Here is a 19,090-nt window from a genome sequence, read left to right on the forward strand (position 1 = left end):
GTATGTGAGAGCCTACTTCCCGGCCTGGATACCCCCTGACACTGTGTAACCTCTGTGGGAGCTGCATGTGACCACTGTTTGAGATGCAGATGCTAAAATCCTCGTTCTCTTTTCCTGCTTGTTTTCTCTCCATAGGACTTGACCTTTTCTGACACGCTACTAGCATCTTCTCCACTAAATAGAACTTCATCAGGACAGGGATTTTTGTTTGTTTTATTCACTGCTGACATCTCTAGTGCTTGGAATATTGTCTGGCATACAGTGGGTGCATGGCAAGTAGTTTCAGGATGACTGCGAGGCTCTGCCTGAGAGGCCTGTGATCACCCAGACATTTTAGCACTGGGCATCTGGACAGTTCCAGGCCCTAGGGAGGCTGCCCGCAGGTTGACTGGAGAAGGAGGTCTTGAAAGTGTGGCCCCCATCCTGGGGCCTGAAGCCTCCCAGCCTGAGCTATGTGGTCCCCTTTGCTGAGGCTCAACCTTGCTGGCTCTGTTGTCTGCAGACTCACCCCGCTCCTGCACAGCCTGTTCCTTTTTATGTTCAGCAGTTCCTTTTAGGAAGTGCTGAGCCTTTCTTCTTGCTTCCTTTGCCCGTGAATGTCCATCATGCCCCACATTCTCCATCTCCCCTCTTGCCCCTCCTTTCTCCACTGCATTCCCTTCCCTCTCCCTCTATTATATCCCTCCCTCTTTCCCCCCAATTTCTCTGTCCTCTTTATTCCTCCCCTTTTCCTTCCCCTCCCTCCTTTTTTCTCCTCTCCCTCTTAGAGATGCCCTCTTTTTGCCACGTTTGAATCTGATTTATAATAAAAGGGCGGCAGTCTCCCCATGCCTACTCCCTTTAGGACACAGACAGCAAAAAACTAAACTGTGTGCAGTTTTGCATAAGCCTCCCCCTCCTAGCTTCCACGCACAGCCTTAATCCCCGGGGACCAGCCACCACTGACCCCCGCCTGCCCATCTGCCACCCTGGGACTGCACCAGGTGGGAAGCTGGATTCTACCCCAAAGGCCAGGAACTGGTGGATGGGGTCACAGGTCCGCCCTGTCTCCCCTGCTGTAGTTCCTGCTGTGGGAGATTATGGATGAATGATTCTTGGGCTGTGGTTCCCAAGATGGAGAGTGAGATGGTTTATTGGACTTTCATCTAGTAACTGGGGCTTGCCAAGTTACAAGTGCCCCAGGGCTGTCATTACTCTTCTTACCTAGAGCAAGAGGCTAAGTAGCAATGGGAATGAAGGCTGTCATCTAAGGAAAGGAGGAGATGCCTGGCCTCTCTTATTCTTGCAATCTTATGAAATAGATATCATTACTATCCCCATGTCATGGTTTGAGAAATGAAGGCTCAGAGAGGCTGGTCATGGTAGCTTATGCCTGTAATCCCAGCACTTTGGAAGGCCAAGGTGGGAGGATCACTTGAGCCCAGGAGCTTGAGACTAGCCTGGGCAACATAGCAAGACTCCATCTCAATTAATACTAATAATAAATAAGTTTTTAAGAAAATGATGGCTCAGGTTGAGTAACGTGCCCCAGGTTATACGTCTGATAAGTGGTGGAGCTGGGATTTGAACTCAGGTCTGATGGGCTCTGCAGGAGGAATACTGAACTACAAGACTGTACATCTCGCATTCAAGGCAGGCCCAACTGGACCCAGCACTTTCCTGATTCCATCACAGCTGGCCAGGGTCTTTGCTCTAGGGGTTCTTTCTGGTGCCTTGGTGGAAGCAAGGGGGATTGAAAATTGGCTCAATCAAAATTTGTTTCTTTTCCCCCAGGTTTTTATATTCTCTCTGGTTGTCTTGAGGGAAGGAGGCTTCCCAAGCAGTATAGTCAGGAAGTTAAAATGATGACCAGCTCAGCTTTCTGGATGATCCTGACTGAAAAGATAAGTAGAAAGAAGTCATGGGACAGTGATTGATGTTCACAGTGTAAATCTTTTTTTTTTTTTTTTTCAACGTCTTGCTCTGTCACCCAGGCTGGAGTGCCATGGCACAATCTGAGCTCACTGCAACCTCTGCCTCCCAGGTTCAAGTGATTCTCATGCCTCAGCCTCCTGAGTAGCTGGAATTACAGGCATGCACCACATGCCTAGCTAATTTTTGCATTTTTAGTAGAGGTGGGATTTCGCCATGTTGGCCAGCCTGGTTTGGTCTTGAACTCCTGGCCTCAAGTGATCCACTCGCCTCGGCCTCCCATAGTGCTGGGGTTACTAACGTGAGCCACTGCACCCGGGCTCACAGTTTAAATCTTGAGTAATAGAGAAAACAGCTTTGTCATCTTTTACATGGTGGGCACCTGCCTGCTGTGCACCACGTACATACATGGTGTCTGCAACAACTCTGTCAGCTGTGCAAGGTCACTGTCCTCTACAGGGTAGAATATCAACACTGAGAAAGAAAGTGACCTGCCAAGGCCGCAGAGCAAGGTGGTGGAGGGGCTGTGGCTCACATTCTAGGCTTTGTCCAGGACACTTGCACCTCCCAGTATCTATACTGACTCTCAGGAAAAAAATAAGAAAAGGTTTCAATGCTGTTTCATCTCTATGCCCTAAGATGGTTTTAGGGGAGGAGAGGCAGGATCCTGCTGAGTCAGTGGAGGATCTAGAGTTAGGACTCAGGCAGCCCCCATCTCTCAGGTTGCCAACACTAGCTGCTGGCCTAAAGTGGCATTAATGGGCATTCTAGCATGTCTCTGGCTGGCAGCAGCTCCTGGGGAGGGGCAGCGGCCGCTGAGAATAGGGAGGCAGAGGAATGGTGTTAGGACTCCTGTAGTGTGTGCCGGGGACTATGGCTCAGCGCATCCTTGTGGTTCCACATGAGTTAACTGAAGTGTGTGCCGTGCTTTGGGCTTTTATGAAGTGCATTTGCATCAATTGTGTCCTCAAGACAGGGTTTAGTGGCATAGGGTACAGGGTTCTCAATGAGCAGTATAGGGATTCGACTACTGCAGACCTGTACAAGGGATCAGGAACCCCCAAAACTGCAGGATTGTGTAGGTGATTCTCCAGAGGCATAAGACCCAAAAATGTCAAAAGAGTTCTTGATTTAGGAGTCAGAAGACCTGCTCACTAGATCCCATCCCCATTTCTCCCTTTCTTCCACCCTTCTTCTCCTTCCTTCCTTCCTTCCTTTCTTTCATTCGTTCGTTTGTTCGTTCGTTCATTATAGAGACAGAGACTTGCTGTGTTGCCCAGGCTGGAGTGCAGTGGTGCAATCTCAGCTCACTGCAGCCTTGACCTCCTGGGCTCAAGTGATCCACCCACTTCATCCTCAGCCTCCCGAGTAGCTGGGACAATAGGTGCACACCACTATGCCTGGCTAATTTTGTTATTTTATTTATTTATTTTTTGGTAGAGACACCCCATCTCACCATGTTGCCTGGCTGGTCTCGAACTCCTGGGCTCAAACAGTTCTCCCACCTTGGCCTCTCAAAGTGCTGAGATTACAGGTATGAGCCACGGCACCTGGTCCTTCCCTCCTTCCGTCTCATCCATTCAACAGACATTTCCTAAGATGAGTTTCAGACCCCACCCTGCACTGGGAATACAGCCATGAAGAAGACAGGCTCCCAGCTCCCCAGCAAGTTTGGGGCCAGTTTTGTAAGAACTGATAGAGGGGGCAGGTCCAGGGGTTGTGAGAGCTTCAAACTGGGGCTCCTGACCCAGCATGTGGTGGGGGGCAAGTTGGGAGTCAGCAGGGGAGTCCTGGCTCAGTGCCTGTGGCCTTGGGTAGGCCACTAGCCTTGCTGAGCCTCAGTTTACCCCCTCTCCTTGATGGGACCACTTCACAGGATGGGATGAGGATGGAGGAGATGCGGGCCTGGTGGAGCCTCCTCAAAGGGGATGTGGCTGTGTGTCGGCTCCCATGGAGCCAGGACACCACCCGGGCACCCAGGCTCACAGCACAGTGCTCCCTATGCTTTGTTGGAGCTGGAGCATTTCCTGTTTGAAACAGGCCAGAGGAAGAATACTGGTGAGGAAGTCAGAGATCTGGCCCTGGGCCCCAGGGCTCTGCCTGGCCTCACTGGCCAACCCCAGACACCTTACCGAGGGCCTTAGGTTCCCACACACACACACAGGAGGCCAGGCTGCCCGATCTTCTATGGACAAATGTATATGAGCAGCGGGGGTACTAAGAAAGGTGAGCAGCCAGGGAGAGCTTCTCAAAGGAGGTGGCATAGCTGCAGCCTGAAGGATTGAGAGCAGGAGTGGGGAAAGAACTGGATGGGTTCCCTGGTCCTGGAGTGTTTCTGGTAGAACCTCTGGGGGTGATGGAGGAATGTGGGGATGGGGCCCTGGGCTCGGGGAGGAGAGAAGGAGGGTCGGGGAGAGCTGCTCCTTTGCTCCAAGGCTCTCTTAACTGGTGACAAAGAGCAGGCCCTTGGGGTCAGGAAGGCCTCAGTTTGAATCCTTTTTGGCATTGCTTCATTAAGGGCCCCTAGGTAAGGGTTTCATCTGTCTAAGTTTCATTACTTCCATCTGGGAAATGGGGTGATAATCACACCACGTTCAAAAGGTTGTTGGCTATTATATGACTTTATTTATATGAAATATCCAGAATAGGCAAATCTGTAGAGACAGAAAATAGATTAGTGGCTACCTAAACCTGAGAGGATAAGGGACTTGGGGAGTGATAGCTAAAGAGTATGAGGTTTCTTTTTGGGGTAATGAAATTTTTTTTTTTTTTTCTTTTTTTTGAGACAGAGCTCACTCCGTCACACAGGCTGGAATGCAGTGTTGCAATCTTGGCTCACTGCAGCCTCCGCCTCCCAGGTTGCAGCAATTCTCCTGCCTCAGCCTCCCAAGTAGCTGGGACTACAGGCACATGCCACCATGCCTGTCTAATTTTGTATTTTTAGTAGAGACAGAGTTTCACCATGTTGGCCAGGCTGGTCTCAAACTCCTGACCTCAAGTAATCTGCCTGCTTTGGCCTCCCAAAGTGCCGGGATTACAGGTATGAGCCACCGTGCCTGGCCTGGGGTGATAAAAATGTTCTAAAATTGATTGTGATGGTTGCACAACTCCATAAACATGGAATTGTTGCTTTAAATGGTTAAGTTGTATGGGATGTGAATTATCTCTCAATAAAGCTGTTATTAAAAACCAAGAGGTTCAGACAAGATGTTCCACACTCCCTAAATGTTGGCTGTCACTGGTGTTATTTACTCCTGGCGGCTCTTCCAGCCCTCCTCCAGAGAGGGCTGATAGGTTCCGGGAGAAGGGGAAGGGGCCTGGGCCACTACTAGCTGGCTTGGGGCCCCAAGCAAGCTACATAACCACCCTGAGCCTGTTTTCTCATCTGTGAAATGGGTGGGGGGGATTTTCCAGGCCTTGGCCACCTCTTTGGACACTGTGCTGCTCAGATCAGACCATGGGCTTTGCTAGATATAGTTACATGGCCAGATGTAGAGAAGGGTGGTGGGGGGTTTGGATATTCTCTCCGTCTGCACCCAGAGGGGCTGACTTCACATATCCGTTCATGGTTGCGTACCGAGTGTGGTTTGTGTGCAAGGCACCATGCAGGAGATAGAGGAGGGACCGCAAGAGCCTGTGCCCCAGCCTGCCTGGAGCTCAGAGCCCTGGAGAAGGGACACGCAAGGGTTTGCCAGGGCTGATTGGAGCACCCCTGGCTGTGCAGGCCATCATTTCATCACTCTGGCCCTCAGTTACCTCATCTGCAAAAAGGGGAATAAATGGTACCTCCCTGCTAGGGTTGGGCTGAGGCTCACAGTGGCTGGCATAGCATCTATAGTAAATACACAGGAACCGTTGTCGTCACTATGGCTGTGATTAATATGATCATCAGCCATCAGGTGCCTTTTTTCCCTTCCTCTTGGCTAATCCGTCACATGGTGAATTATGTCAGGGCTAGCTCTCCTGTCCCTGCCCCTGCCCCAGAGCATCAACCAACTCCCGGGGTGGAGCCTGGATGCTCCCTTTTCAGACCCAGCCCACGCACCCAAAGAAGCTGTAGGCTCCTCAGGCTCGGGCCCCTTTCCTGCCCCCGTTTCTTCAGGCCCAGCTGCAGAAGGCATGACCCTCTGGCCAGCCGGAGACTGAAGCCTCCCTCCTGTCCTGTCCTCTCCTTCCACCTGGCTGCAGGGTAAGGTCAACAGGTTACCCCCAGCCAGCCTTTCTGGGCATTCTGCTCTCTCTGCGGCTAGAGCCAGTTGAGCCCAACTCAGCATCTCCTCCCGCATTTGTCCCCCTGCAGAGCTGCAGCAGGGCTGGGGACCTGGCCTGGGCCTCCACAGCTTTTGCAGCATCCCTGTCACTGTGGTGGGCGAAGGGCCCAGATGGGGGGCAGGCATCCCTGCTGGATGCTAGTCCCTGCTCCCAACCAGTAGCCGCAGTGCCTGATTTATGGCTCCCTCTGGGCTCTCTCCAGCAAAACTGCTTGCAAGTTTTGCACTCCTGGCCTGTTGTTTTCTGGGTGCTGGTTTGCAGACAGTCAGGTTGCCTCAGGCCACAGCCTGCAACCCCACCCCACCACACCCCCAGTCCCCAACCACCGGCACCTGGGACATCAGGGCAGGTTGTGCCTTGAGAAGAAGGACAAACTTCCATCCCAGCCCTGCCATGGGTGGGCTGGGTGGCCTAAAGTGGCTTATGGAACCTCTCTGGGCCTCAGGTTTGCTATTTGCACATTAAATGATCTTGAAGGTATCCTCACTGATATCCATGCTTCTGAGTTTCCTTCACATCGCCCCACCACCTCCCAAGTCTTTTGCCTTGGAACTGAGTCTACTTTTTTTTTTCTTTTTTTTGAGATGGCGTCTTGCTTTGTTGCATAGGCTGGAGTGCAGTGGCGCAGTCTTTGCTCACTACAACCTCTGCCTCCCGGGTTCAAGAGATTCTCCTGCCTCAGCCTCCCAAGTAGCTGGGACTACAGGTGCGCGCCACCATGCCCGGCTAATTTTGTGTTTTTAGTAGAGATGGGGTTTCACCATGTTGGCCAGGCTGGTCTTGAACTCCTGACCTTAGGTGAACCACCTACCTTGGCCTCCCAAAGTGCTAGGATTACAAGCGTGAGCCACCGCATCCGGCCTAGCCAGCATCTTCCTGATGGCCACTCTGCACCTGGGTCTGCAGAGGACAGTTGTAAGCACCTTACATGCATTAACTTGCTTTTATCCTCATGACAACCCTGCAGGGTAAGCACTGGTCACATCATTTTTGCTCAAGGTCACACAGCTGATAAATGGTAGAATCAAGGTCTGAAGCCGGGCCATCCTGTCAAGTCCATAGCAAACGCCTTTTCTCAGCTTCGCACCGCCCTCAGCACCAGCCTGCTTCCTGCTCCATCTGGAAGCACCATTGCATCCCCGCTCTGGCATTCGCTCTTGCTGCTCACTGCACCCCACCCGTTTCCTGACTCCCTTTCTCCTCTGACTGAACAACAAACAAACTGACAGTCAGCCTTCAAGACTCAGCTGTATGGCCGGGTGCAATGGCTCATACCTGTAATCCCAGCATTTTAGGAGCCCGAGGTAGGAGGATCACTTGAGGTCAGGAGTTCGAGACCAGCCCGGGCAACATGATTGAAACCCTGTCTCTACAAAAAAATACAAAAATTAGCTAGGTGTGGTGGTCAGCATCTGTAGTCCCCAGCTACTCAGGAAGGTGAGGCAGGAGGATCACCTGAGCCTGGGAGGTCAGGCTGTAGTGAGCCGAGATTGCACCAGTGTACTCCAGCCTGGGCAGCGACAGTGAAACCCTGTCTTGAAAAATAAATTAAAAAAGACTCAGCTGTGGCATCACCTCCTCCAGGAAGGCTTCCTTGATGCCCTTCCTGTCCCAGGCTGGGTTAGGCTCCTCCACTGGCCTCTCTCAGTTTCCCCTGTCCGGCATTCATCAGTCTTGTTGTAAGCATCTGTTCATGGGTTTGCCTCCTCTACCAGACTGTGAGCCCGTCATCCTCACCTTGACACCCACTGTGCCTGGCACCATTTGTGGTACAGAGGAGATCACTGGGGAATTTTGAAGGGCCAAATCTTTTTTTTTCTGAGACAGAGTTTTGCTCTTGTTGCCCAGGCTGGAGTGCAATGGCACGATCTCAGCTCACCACAACCTCTGCCTCCCGGGGTTCAAGTGATTCTCCCACCTCAGCCTCCTGAGTAGCTGGGATTACAGGCATGCGCCACCACAACCGGCTAATTTTGTATTTTTAGTAGAGACAAAGTTTCTCCATGTTGGTCAGGCTGGTCTCAAACTCCTGACCCCAGGTGATCACCCGCCTCAGCCTTCCAAAGTTGTGGGATTACAGGCATGAGCCACCCTGCACGGCCTTTTTTTTTTTTTTTTTTTTTTTTTTTTAAATGGAGTCTTGCTCTGTTGCCCAGGCTGGAGTGGCATGATCTTGGCTCACTGCAACCTCTGCCTCTTTGGTTCAAGCAATCCCCCCACATCAGCCTCCTAACTCAGATCATAGATGTGTGCCAGCATGCCCAGCTAATTTTTTATATTTTTAGTAGAGACAGGGTTTCGCCATGTTGGCCAGGCCGGTCTCGAACTCCTGGCCTCAAGTGATTTGTCTGCCTCAGACTCCCAAAGTGCTAGGATTACAGACATGAGCCACCATGCCTGGTTAGATGACCAAATCTTGATCGTTCATAACCTTGTGAATAGTGGACAAGTTCTAGTATCTGTTTCACAGAGGAGGAGACTGAGGCACAGAGAGGTGACATGATTTTCGCAACTCAGAGCTAGTGGTGACAGAGCTGGCATTTGTTGGAATGGCCTCCATTTCAGAACAAGCTCCTAGAAGGGTTTACCAAACCAGGGCTTAAATTTTTTGAATTATTTATTAATGGTTCAAAAGTCTGAAGGCGCAAAGGGTAGACAGTGAAAAATCTCCCTTCTCTTCTGTCCCCAGCCACCCAAATCCTCCTAGGGAAGCAGCTGGGGTGATCTGATCCTCAGGTGTCCTTCTCAGCAGTGTGTGTGTTCCCAGACAAACCCAGCGTGTGTTATTTAGAACCAGGTTTAAACCCAGGCCTGTGGGATGCCCATCTCACCCGGGGCTGCTCAGGGCTTGGACAGGGCCCACCATGTCCTGGCAAAGATATCGGGCCACCAGAGGCCTCCATCCCCTCATCCTGGGTCCCCTCCCTGTCCCGGGTCCCCTCCCGCTGTTGCTGTGCCTCCTCAACGGAGCTGCCTGCCTGGCTCTGCTCCCCAGGCTGCAGCAGAGGCTGGGCTCAGGCCCACAGCCCAGCGGGGCTACAATGGTGAAGGGCTGCTTTGGGCTGAGGGGGCCTCCCTTCAGGCAGTCTGACACTTGCTTTATTATTCCTCACAGAAGGGGACCAGTGTGGGGAAACAAGCCCAGCAAAGGCAGGGGCCAGAGTGAGGAGGCACTGGGCAGGCGGGGCGCACAGGGCACATCACGGCAGGGCAGGGCAGGAATGCTGGCTCCACCCCTTTCTGCTGGGAACCGAGTGGGCATAATAGCTCCCTGAGCAGCCTCTTTTCTCTGAAGATTAAGAGACAGTACCTGGAATTGCTTGGACAATGCAGTAAGCGCTCCAGAAGTGGTGACTGGAGTGTTATAGTTAGGGAGGCTCCGGGCTTTTCCACCACCCTAGACTTCCCTGTGACCCCTGAAAAGCAGAGACACAAGACCCTTGGAGCCTGTGCTCAGGACTCTGACCCAGTCCCTTCCTCTGTGTGCATAAATATTTGGGGGATTGTTGTTGTTACTCTTTTTTTTTTTTTTCTTGAGACAGAGTTTCGCTCTTGTTGCCCAGGTTAAGGTGCAGTGGCACGATCTCGTCTCACCGCAACTTCTGCCTCCCAGGTTCAAGCAATTCTCCTGCCTCAGCCTCTTGAGTAGCTGGGATTACAGGCATGTGCCACCACGCCCAGCTATTTTTTTGTATTTTGCATAGAGACATTGTTTCACGGTGTTAGCCAGGATGGTCTTGATCTCCCAACCTCCGGTGATCCGCCCACCTTGGCCTCCCAAAGTGCTGGGATTACAGGCGTGAGCTACCACGCCCGGCCCTGTTGTTGTTATTCTTGTTGGTGTCCAGTCTTCTGATGTCCAATAGGAAACCAGGACTCCCACCTCCACCCTGTTGCCCAGGGTAGCTTTGGTGGAGGGCAGGGCAGCAGTGAATACATGCACAGGTTTGGAGGGTGGGGAGGAGGCTACCAGGAGGCTGGGTGGGGCACAGATAGAGCACAGGGCTGGGAACCAGGCCTTTGGGGTTCACCTCTTACATAGGAGCCCTGGGTCTGCCTGAGCCCAGTTCCCTCGTCTATGAAATTAGGGTGATCATCCCTCTCCCCATTAACCTCATGGGATTTGGGATGCTCAGGGGAGAGAATGCATGAGACGGTCTTTGCCTTGAACTCCTGGCCTCAAGTGATCCTCCTGCTTCAGCCTCTCAAACTGTGGGGATTACTGGGATTACAGGTGTGAGCTACTGCACCTGGCTGGGGGTCTTTGCCATCTGCAAATCAGAGGTGGCAAGCAGGCATCCACAGGCCTGCAGAACCACCGAGGACATTAAAGGGATTTGATTTGGAAATAGTAGTAATGATTGTGTAATATTTTGAATATAATTAATACCACTGGCCTGTACACTTAAAATGGTAAAAATGGTCAGTTTTGTGTTATAGATTTTTTTCTTTTTCTTTTTCTTGCCCATCATTTACACAATCTTTTTTTTTTTTTGAGACAGGGTCTCGCTCTATAAGCTCAGGCTGGCATGCAGTGGCGTGATCTCGGCTCATGGCAACCTCTGCCTCCCGGGTTCAAGTAATTCTCCTGCCTTAGCCTCCCAAGTAGCTGGGATCACAGGTATGCACCACCACACCAGCTAATTTTTGTATTTTTAGTAGAGACAAGATTTCACCATTTTGGCCAGGCTGGTCTTGAACTCCTGACCTCAAGTGATCCACAGGCCTTGGCCTCCCAAAGTGCTGGGATTACAGGCGTGAGCCACCATGCCCGGCCTTACACAGCCATTTTAAATATGGAAAAAAAAAAAAAAGAGGATTTGAATTAGTTGCCCTATCAGTCAGAAAAACAGAACCCACTTCAGGGCGTCCAGTGGGGGAAATTTTGAAAAGCCAAACAGGAGGCTGGACAGAAGTGGGTTACCCAAACCCATGGCCTGGGACCACAGAGGTCTGTCTGGAGGGAACTGGAAGTTTGGAGAAGACCCAGCCACTGCCCAAAGGCTGGAAAAACTCGGGCCTCTTCTACCTGCCAGTCTCCCTTCAGTGCCTCCCATTGGCTGGACCTAATCAATGCTGGTTTGCAAAGGAGCTTGGGAAATGTAGTTTGCAGGGGTTAGTTCCCCCACCTTTCCAGATGGTGAGCAGAGGAGGGACAGCAAATGGATATAGAATCATACAGCAGGCAGGGCATGGTGGTTCATGCCTGAAATCTCAGCACTTTGGGAGGCCAAGGCGGGAAGATGACTTGAGGCCGGGAGTTTGAGACCAGCCTGGGCAATATAACAAGAACCTCATCTCTACAAAAAAATTTTTAAAAATTAGCCAGGCATGGTGACACACACCTGTAATCCCAGCTACTAGGAGGCTGAGGTGGAGAATGGCTTAAGCTCAGAATTCAAAGCTTCAGTGAGCTATGATCACACCACTGCACTCCAGCCTGGGTGACAGAGCAAGACCCTGTCTCTAAAAAAAAGAAGAAACATCATATGGCAAATGAGGGTTATAGTTGTCAACATGAAATGACTGGGCGATTTAGCATAAAAATCTGGATTTATAGATTCTCCTGAAACACCAAAGGCTCCACTCCCTTGAGTCCACCATCTTAGCCTAGTTTGGCTGTTTACATTGTCCTTGGGGAGCCCTGCTGAGGAGTCCTGAGAAGGCTACAGGGTGAGGGGCATGAGGGGACCCCATATCCTTCAGGGTGGGATCAGAGGAGGAGAAGCCATGAGGACCCTGAGGCAGGTGGCCTGAGCAGGCAGGGCCAGGGGATCCAATGGGGCCATCAGATTCTAGAGAGAGCACATTGGGGATCTGGAACTGTGGGGACCTTCCTATTGTAGCTTTTTTGTGTGTGTGAGACAGAGTCTTGCTCTGTCACACCCAGGCTGGAGTGCAGTGGTGCAATCTCGGCTCACTGCAACCTCTGCCTCCTGGGTTCAAGCAGTTCTTTGCCTCAGCTTCCTGAGTAGCTGGGACTACAGGCACCTGCCACCACTGCCAGCTAATTTTTGTATTTTTAGTAGAGACGGGGTTTCACTATCTTGGCCAAGCTGGTCTTGAACTCCTGACCTCGTGATCCACCCGCCTCGGCCTCCCAAAGTTCTTAGATTATAGGCGTGAGCCACTGCGCCTATTGTAGCTTTTAGACTGTCTGGTCTTACGCAACTGTGAGGGTTGTGTTTGTTCCTTTTAGTTATTTTTCTGACACTGTCCGGCCCTGTGTTCTAAATTTTCCAGGAAAGTCCAACGTGTAAACTGATGACAGACTATCCTGGAGGAAGAGGTGGGGCAGCCTGGAGTTTTCCTCTGGACATCCTGAGAGGGATACCGAAACACTCAGAAGGGGTCTTAGACCTGCCCAAGCTCACACATGCAGTTTGAGAAGAGCTGCGCTTAGACCACAGGCCTCTTTGCTCCTGGGAAGCTGAGAGCGTCGGCGCTGGAGTTCGTCAGACAGGGGCAAGTCCCAACCGCAGCTCAGTGACCTCAGACAAGCCCCCTCACCTTGCAGAACTGGGTTCTTCTTCAGAGTTGTAGGAAGGAGTGGAGGAGGGTCTCCGCATGTCAGATGTCCACACAGTGCCTGGGAGCTGAGGTTGTCATGGTTACCAAGAGGCCAGTCTCAGGGCTGCTGTGATGACCTGGGCTGCACTCCCATTCCCAAGAAGGGGAGAACTCCTCAGATTCCCTACTCTGCTCTTGCTCCTTCCCAAGCAATACATGAGCAGGAATTTGTCCTCTGCAGGAATGTGCAGCGAGAAAGTCTCCTTTTTTGATGAGACAGCGATGAGGTGATGTCTGGTTTTTTATATCCTCATTTGCTGAACTGGTGCCAGATGTAAGAGTCCAGCCTGGATTCCATTAGCCATATTTGTCCTCTGGGCTCCCAGCCCTGCAAGGACCTTCTGGGGGCCCACCTTGAGACCCTCCATTTGGTAAGAAGTTGGCTGAGGCAAATGATGCAGCCCTAAGACGAACCATTTCCACTGGGGACTCAGGCAGGGTCCTTGAGAGCCTGACTCACTCGAGTATTTTCTTTAAAAATTAAAAAAAACAAGGCCGGGCACGGTGGCTCACGCCTGTAATCCCAGCACTTTGGGAGGCCGAGGCGAGTGGATCACAAGGTCAGGAGATTGAGACCATCCTGGCTAACATGGTGAAACCCCATCTCTACTAAAAATACAATGAATTAGCCAGGCGTGGTGGCAGGTGCCTGTAGTCCCAGCTACTCAGGAGGCTGAGGCAGGAGAATGGCATGAACCTGGGAGGCAGAGGTTGCAGTGAGCCGAGACTGCGCCACTGCACTCCAGCCTGGGCGACACAGCGAGACGCCATCTCAAAAAAAAAAAAAAAATTAACAAAACACACTGATCTTTTTTTTTTTTCTTTTTACCTAAGTAAAAAACCCTTTGAAGTTTAGGAACTGCAACTAATCCACGTTGAAGGCTAATCGGAGGTCTAGATAGGTTAATACCTTTCCCAGAAGAACCCAGTGGTAAATGTAAATGTCAGATTGATCAATTGTAGATTGAACTTCAGAAGCTGGAGTCCTCATTACTATTCTGGGATGATGGTCGACTCCGTTTGCTCAACAGAAGGATCAGTGGCCTGGAGAATTTGAGACGGTGATAACATTATAGGATTCTATTTTAAATGGGAAAGAAATTCCTAAAAGTAACACGCATGTTAAAAAAAACTATATTAAGGCCGGGTATGGTGGCTCATGCCTGTAATCCCTGCACTCTGGGAAGCCGAGGTGGGAAGATTGCTTGAGCCTAGGAGTTCCAGATTAGCCTGGGCAACACAGTGAGACCCCATCTCTAAAAAAAGAACAAAATTAGCTGGCATGTCATTGTGCACTTGTAGTCTCAGCTACTTCGGAGGCTGAGGTGGGAAGATTGCTTGAGCACAGAAGGGTGAGGCTGCAGTGAGCTGTGATCACAGCACTGTGCTCCAGCTTGGGTGACAGAGGAAGACCTTGTCTCAAAAATAAAAAAATTCATACACAAAAATGCCTGAGGTGTACAACGAAAGCTCTTGAAAGCCACTGTCTAGAGATAAGCACTAGAGCCACTTACACAGATTTTTTCAGATTTTTCTATGTATTTATAAGTATATGTTAAAATTTATTTTTTTAAAAGATGAACACTATACATTCTGTTTTGCAGTTTGCTTTTTGCAAATAGCAGTAGCTCCTGAAATGTGGAAATCCTTTACCTGGCCGATTCATGACAAACCTGGTGGGAGAAGTAGCTGGTAAAGTTTTATGCAAAATTGTGTGTTGTGTGTATGTGAGTATTCTTTAGAAATAGTGACTACGATTCTCATCAGAATCTTAGGAAAGATTCAGACCCAAGACCCTTGATTTCAGATGGGGAAGGGACTCAGGTGAGGTGAATGGGGAGCTCAGTCCTCGGGGTGGTCTTGAAGGATGAGGACAAGAATGCTGCAGTCACCTGGCCCTGGGCATCCTGCCCTGGCCTTGGAGAGGAGCTGCATCCTGCAGAGCCAGAAGGAGGACAAGAGAGGCAGCCTGCCCAAGCACCAGGCTGAGCCTCTGCAGTCCCTGTCAGGAGAAGACTACAGTCGCCGGGAGCTTGGGAAGGTTACAGAGTAAAAGCTTCTCGCAGTACTTGGGAGGACACTGCCTGCAGCACCTGCCATGGGCCTGCTCCAGGGTCAGGGAAGCCTCCGAGGGACAGGCTTGGGGCACAGGGGCAGGTGAGGGGCAGGGGAGAGAGGGCACTCTCCGGGCCAGGACCCCGGCACACCTAGCACACAGACCATGGGGAGGGCGCCAAACACAGGACTTGGCTACATTTTGTTACTGTCACTTTGAGTATTACCTGTGCAGTCCGGCAGGCTTTATGGATCTCAGACTGCCCAGGACTTTTCTAGCTGCTATGGGAGGATGTAAGATTTACCAAGAACAACGGCCATCACCCAGAAAGTGGGTTTCTCATGTGAGCCCTGTGCCAAGCACTATATGTGCACATGCCAGATTTTAATTTGCTGTGGGGAGGTCCTGTTATACTTGCCACTTGACAGTGGCCTCCAAAAAGCCAAAAAACCTGTCCAAGGCCCATGGGATCAGCAGATGTTGATTTAATACTGGTACCCCCAGTTGCAGAGTCCCCAGCCTCAACCATAGGCACTCTCCTCTGCCCCCCCCAGGGAGGGACTGCCACCCTGACTCAGGGATGACCTCTGCGAGATGAGAGCAGAGGGGTTTGGTTCTGTTTCAACCTTTTTTGTTGTTTGTTTTTGAGACGGAGTTTTTGCTCTGTTGCCCAGGCTGGAGTGCAGTGGCGCAATCTCAGCTCACTACAATCTCCACCTCCTGGGTTTAAGCAATTCTCCTGCCTCAGCCTCCCAAGTAGCTGGGATTACAGGTGCATCTCACCATACCCAGCTAATTTTTTGTGTTTTTAGTAGAGATGGGGTTTCACCATGCTGGCCAGGCTGGTCTCAAACTCCTGACCTCAGGTGATCCACCCACCTCGGCCTCCCAAAGTGCTGGGATTACAAGTGTGAGCCACTGAGCCCGGCCTCAACCTTTTCTTTTTTTATTATTATTTTTTTTGAGACGGAGTCTCACTGTCGCCAGGCTGGAGTGCATGGCACAATCTCGGCTCACTGCAACCTCCACCTCTAGGGTTCAAGTGATTCTCCTGCCTCAGCCTCCTGAGTAGCTGGGACTACAGGCACCTGCCACCACGCCCGGCTAATTTTTTGTATTTTTAGTAGAGACAGGGTTTCACCATGTTGGCCAGGATGGTCTCGATCTCCTGACCTCAGGTGATCCACCCGCCTCGGCCTCCCAAAGTGCTGGGATTACAGGCGTGAGCCATCGCATTCAGCCTTTTTTTTTAAACCACAAGCATGTGTCACTTTTATAGTTAAGAGGAAGAACAAACTTTTTCTGAAAATCTGTATTTCTGAAATGGTTAGCAGGAGCCCAGCTGAGTCTGGGGTGCTACAGGCCTCCTGCCTGTGGGGACCTCTCCTAGGCACCTCCTTTCTTAGACCCATCCTTAGGGCTGGGAGAAACTCCTTCCACAGTGTTCTTGGCTTCAAAGCAGGAGAGGCTTCCCAGATGAGGAAGCTCATAGGCTGGTGGGGGTGAGGTGGGGTGGGGAGTGGCAGGAAGACCTTCCAGGCCAGGTGTCCAGCCTAGAAAAAGGCTCAGAAGTGTGCATGAGTGTGAGCTGTTGTTGGGAATAAGAAGATTGTCCCAGGAGGGCCCAGTATGCACTAGAGGCTTATAAGTAATATTGCTGGGGGCCAGGCGTGGTGGCACGCACCTATAATCCCAGCACTTTGGGAGGCCAAGGTGGGCAGATCACCTGAGGTCAGGAGTTTGAGACCAGCCTGGCCAACATGGTGAAATCCTGTCTTTACTAAAAATACAAAAATTAGCCAGGTGTGGTGGGGGGTGCCTGTAATCCCAGCTATTTAGGAGGCTGAGATATGAGAATGCCTTGAACCCGGGAGGCAGAGGTTTCAGTGAGCTGAGATTACACTGCTGCACTCCAGCCTGGGTGATAGAGTGAGACTCCTCAAAACAACAACAACAACAAAAAGAAATAGGCCGGGCATGGTGGCTCATACCTACAATCCCAGCACTTTGGGAGGCCGAGGCGGGTGGATCACCTGAGGTCAGGAGTTCGAGACCAGCCTGGCCAACACGGTGAAACCTCGTCTCTACTAAAAATACAAAAATTAGGCAGGTGTGGTGGCACACATCTGTAGTCCCAGCTACTCAGCGGGCTGAGGCATGAGAATCGCTTGAACCCAGGAGGTGGAGATTGCAGTGAGCTGAGATCGTGCCACTGCACTCCAGCTTGGGCAACAGAGCAAGACTCTGTCAAAAAAATAAATAAATAAAAGGGAAAGAAAGGGAGAAAGGAAGAAAAAAGAGAAAGAAAGGCCGGGCGCAGTGGCTCACGCCTGTAATCCCAGCACTTTGGGAGGCCGAGGCGGCCGGATCACGAGGTCAGGAGATCGAGACCATCCTGGCTAACAGTGAAACCCCGTCTCTACTAAAAATACAAAAAACTAGCCGGGCAAGGTGGCGGGCGCCTGTAGTCCCAGCTACTGGGGAGGCTGAGGCAGGAGAATGGCGTGAACCCCGGGGGGCGGAGCCTGCAGTGAGCCAAGATCGCACCACTGCACTCCAGCCTGGGCAACAGCGAGACTCTGTCTCAAAAAAAAAAAAAAAAAAAAAGAAGAAAGAGAAAGAAAAGGAAAGGAAGGAAGGAGAGAGAGAAAGAAAAAGAGAAAGAAAGAAAGAAAGGAAAGAAAAGAAAGAAAAAAGAAAAGGAGAAGAGAAATACTGCTGGGCACCTGGGTGAGATGGCAGAGATGGCATGCACTATAATCCCAGCTACTCAGGAGGCTGGATAGGAGGGTCACTTGAGCCCAGGAGTTTGAGGTTAAAGTGACCTATGATCTTGCCTGGGTGACACAGTGAGACTCTTTCTCTAAAAAAACAGGAAGAAAAAGCAATCTTGCTTTGCATCTGTAGTTCTTGGGGGTGTCTCTTTATTCTCACCTGTCCATGCATTCATGGTGTCCAGGCCTAGGGCCCAGAGTGACTTTACCTGATGGAGCCTTAATTGTCTCACCTAGAAACTGAGGATGCAGAAATGGCTTCCTGAGGGGTTGAAGGTATTCTGTGACTGTCAAGGGCTGTGCCAATATCAGATATTGCTTGGATTCACATGAAGCTGGGCGTACAGTAGGTACTCTCTCTATATATATTTTTTGAGACAGAGTCTTGCTCTGTAGCCCAGGCCGGAGTGCAGTGGCACGGTCTCAGCTTGCTGCAACCTCCAGCTCCCAGGTTCAAGAGATTCTCCTGCCTTGACTTCCTGAGTAGCTGGAACTACAGGTGCACACCACCACGCCCAGCTAATTTTTGTATTTTTAGTAGAGACAGGGTTTCACCATGTTGGCCAGGCTGGTCTGGAACTCCTGACCTCAAGTGATCCACCCGCCTCGGCCTCCCAAAGTGCTGGGATTACAGGCTGGTCTTGAACTCCCGACCTCAAGTGATCTACTCTCCTCAGCCTCCCAAAGTGCTGGGATTACTGGCGTGAACCACCGCACTCTGCCAAATATTTTAAAAACTTTTTTTTTCCTTCTTCATTTTTATTGTGGATGATTTAGGAAATGTATATAAGCAAAAAAAGAATGTAAATGTTATCCATGATCCCACTCCTGCTAACATGTGGGTCTGTGTTTGTCTGTGTGTACTTACAAAACTGGAATTATACTGCATGGTCTCATCTTTTATGTGTTAATTTTTTTTTTGAGACAGGATCTTACTGTGTTGCTCAGGCTGGAGTGAAGTGGTGTGATCTTGACTCACTGCAGCCTCTGCTTCCCAGGCTCAAGGTATACTCCCACCATGGCCTCCCAAGTAGCTGGGACTACAGGCACACGCCACTAAGCCCCACTAATTTTTTATAGAGATGAGGTCTCCCTGTGTTGCCCAGGCTGGTCTTGAACTCCTGGGCTCAAGCAATCCGCCCACCTCAGCCTCCTAAAGTGCTGGGATTACAGGCATGAGCCACCACACCTGGCCTATTTATTAATTCTTAAAAATTGAAGTAAAATTCATATAAAAGTATTCATTGTAAAGTGTACAACTCTGTGGCATTGAGGACATTTATAACATTTTGGAACCATCACCTCCCTAGTTGTAAAACATTTTCATCACCCCAAAGGAACCCTGTTCCCGTTAGCAGCCACTCCCCACCCTCTGTTCCCCACTCCCTGGCAATGTGGCTTCCTGTCTCTATGGATTTACCTACTCCAGGCATTTCATATGAATGGGATCACACAGTATTTGTCCTTTATGTCTGGCTTCTTCTGCCTTGCATAATGCCCTCCAGGC

At 50.7% G+C, this 19,090-nt stretch overlaps 1 long non-coding RNA gene across 8 annotated transcripts in view; it reads left to right on the top strand.

The window, feature by feature from the left end:
• Positions 1 to 19,090, top strand: part of LOC129468236 (uncharacterized) — a 31,216-nt gene that overhangs the window by 3,638 nt on the left and 8,488 nt on the right. For 3 of the 8 annotated variants that reach the window (XR_010117186.1, XR_010117187.1, XR_008652573.2), the window contains exons 2-4: positions 3,352 to 3,445; positions 10,686 to 10,804; positions 12,427 to 13,814. This is a non-coding gene — a long non-coding RNA (uncharacterized lncRNA). Of the gene's footprint in view, positions 1 to 3,351; positions 3,446 to 10,685; positions 10,805 to 12,426; positions 14,202 to 19,090 lie in introns of those variants that run through there. The other 5 variants (XR_010117185.1, XR_010117184.1, XR_010117183.1 and 2 more) reach the window with 4 other exon arrangements.

Source organism: Symphalangus syndactylus, chromosome 18, assembly GCF_028878055.3.
Source record: "Symphalangus syndactylus isolate Jambi chromosome 18, NHGRI_mSymSyn1-v2.1_pri, whole genome shotgun sequence".
NCBI lineage: Eukaryota > Metazoa > Chordata > Mammalia > Primates > Hylobatidae > Symphalangus > Symphalangus syndactylus.